General features: G+C 36.0%; 1 pseudogene; it reads right to left on the bottom strand.

Moving 5' to 3' along the window:
- Positions 1-2,052: 2,052 nt before the first annotated feature.
- LOC110035949 lies at positions 2,053-2,627 on the bottom strand (annotated as a pseudogene).
- Positions 2,628-2,667: the final 40 nt, after the last annotated feature.

Below are 2,667 nucleotides of genomic sequence, written 5' to 3'. Positions count from 1 at the left end.
CTTTAAAGAATGATATTTTAATATTTTTATTGCAGATGTATAAATTTTAGGCATTTGGAGCAAAAAGTAGCAGAAAAGAGGAAATTTGGAGCCAAAATGGAGATTTTGGTGATCCTGACGCCAGAGGTGCCAAAGGTGCCATTCTCTCAAGATATGGTGCCAGAAGCGTTAGAAGATGGCGCTAGAGGTGCCATTTTATAGACAAGCGGCTCTAGAGGCACCAGATTGTTGCCAGAAGCACCATAATCCAGAGACAGCATAGACTTCATTAAGCCACGCTAGAGGCACCATAAGCATCAAAATCTAGAGAAAAGCGCAAACTTCATTAGGCTAGCACAGAAGCTCCAGAGATGAACTAAGATGGAGTTAGTCGGTTCGTGACTATTTTTTAGTAGTATTTGAAAGCTCTAAACATTTCAAACGTCTCATGGAGTGGTTCAATGCATCTAGATACTTTGGGAGGCTCTCAAATAAAGGATATGTCTCTTGGATGAAAGGAATTATCTCTTGGTGCAACAAAAGTGTGACTTTTAGGGGAAACATTGGAGGGAATTTTGAAATTCCTTTTGGGCCCTAATTAAGAAGGAGAGAAGTCTAGAGAAGAGAGAGGGGGGTGTGAGATAGAGAAAGAGGTTTTGGTGTGAGAGAGAAGAGAGTATTTTTTTTAGGGTTTTAAGAGAAAATTACATCAAAATGCACGTGAAGGCATTGGTGCAATACCTACCCCACAAGAGGTGACATTAAAAGCACCAAGTTCTAGCAAATGGAGGTTGTTGATTGTTTGAACCTACAATAAGATCGACCCTTTGTTTGTTTAAAGGAAGTATTGACTTTGTTCACTCATTCTGTATGCTATAAATAACATCAATATTTTTTAGAGAGATTCGAAGATCCTTACGGAGTTTTAGTAGATCTATATATATATATATATATTATTTGTCTTTTTTTTTTTTTTCTGTTTTTTGTTATTTTACATCAGCTAACCTTTTCCCCTTCATGTTCCATGGCTTCTTGTTGATCAACTCAGTACCCGCTGGCATTTATGGTAAAATTCCTTATTCTGAACCCTACTTTGATTCATTTTTTTTTTATTTTATAGGAAGATTTACATACATACCGCTCCATTCTTTTGTATTTGCACATCTAACACAATTTTTACAAACATGACATCTTCCCTAGCCATGAAAAGCTGTATTTCACCTTTTTAAAGCTAGAATTGGCAATGTTTTTTTATGTGATGTGACAGATTTGGGTTATATACATGTAATAATTAAAATTTTAGGTGTTAGATATGCAAATACACAAGAATTGAATGGTCTGTATGTAAAAGCCCCTATTTTATATATTCTTCTCTAACTTGGAAGGAAGCTGCACTGTTGCAGCTAAGCTGAAGTATGGAACCTCATTAGCTAATGTTGATTGGCTGCATGGCGGTGCTGAGTCGTTGCTTACTCTCACAAATCTGTTTATTGTGTTGGGACTCAGAGGAGCTTTGAGAAAAATCAAAAACTCCAACAAACGCCAAGATGATAAATCTGCTTCAGATGTTAAAGAAAAGCAATCCTCTCTGTAGATAATTGTGTATTTTAGTGATTATCGTTACCATGGGAGACTAATGTGCAAAATTTTTTATATACTCTCATTACCAACATTTGTGCTGTGCTCCAGACATTTTAGAGTTCAAATTACTTATATAAAACAATCGTTTTTCCAGCAATAACTTCATAACTCCACCACAAAATATAACAATAAAATATTTTCCTTAATTATACAAGTGACCTTTAAATTTATCATATAACTATAATATTTTCAAATCATTTATGCTTGGGAGGAAATTATAATGCTCATAGCACCTAATTCCTATGTAAATCTTTTACATCACATCCAAAACAGCATAAATAAGGTGGTTTGCACTATGTTCTTCGTACATTATTTACTTGAAACTTCCGTATCAATTTCAAATAAATACCTAAAACTTTTGTAATTTCCTGTATTCAATCCCAGTCATAAAAAATATTAATTTGAATGTCTCAATGTCTAAATGCACTGAAATTCCAAAGTTAAATTTGGATAAAACCAATATCTGCGTAACTGACAAGCATTAAGTAACATGAGACCAAAAAAAACCATAAACATAAAATAAGAGATTGAAGGGGGGTTTAAGCAAACAGTAGGCAACAAATTTTAAAATAAAGAGTTCTGCAATTTTAATATAAAGCTACATCAAAAGCCTCCACAGCTTCAACCGCAACAGCACATGGAGATTTTACACCTCATATCTGCTCGGATACATGAAAACCCTGACTTTGCGGCCCATTGATTGGGGTGGAAAATTGGTTTTGAACTTAGCCCTGACGATGCCACTGTTGCTGTGGGATTGAGTAACTTTTCCCCATATGCAGCGATAGTGCGTGCCATTCTTTTTCATCTTCGCCTTGTAGATGTATGCCATTCGCTTACCAACATACCATCCAACCTCCTCTTTCGTGTTCACGCACTCGATCTACACCAGAGACGTATTCTCATACTGATTCGACTTTGATCTCTTATATCCAAGAATAGTTCCGCGAACGTACAGCCTGATGCGCTGGCCTTGCCTACCCTTCACCATCTTTTCTGAGCGAGCAACAGAGAGCGGAGCATATATATATATATATATATGGGGAA

The sequence above is a fragment of the Phalaenopsis equestris genome, unplaced genomic scaffold (assembly GCF_001263595.1).
Source record: "Phalaenopsis equestris unplaced genomic scaffold, ASM126359v1 Scaffold200923, whole genome shotgun sequence".
Lineage (NCBI taxonomy): Eukaryota > Viridiplantae > Streptophyta > Magnoliopsida > Asparagales > Orchidaceae > Phalaenopsis > Phalaenopsis equestris.
Note: the sequence above shows the minus strand (reverse complement) of the source record. Positions and strands in the feature narration are given on the sequence as shown.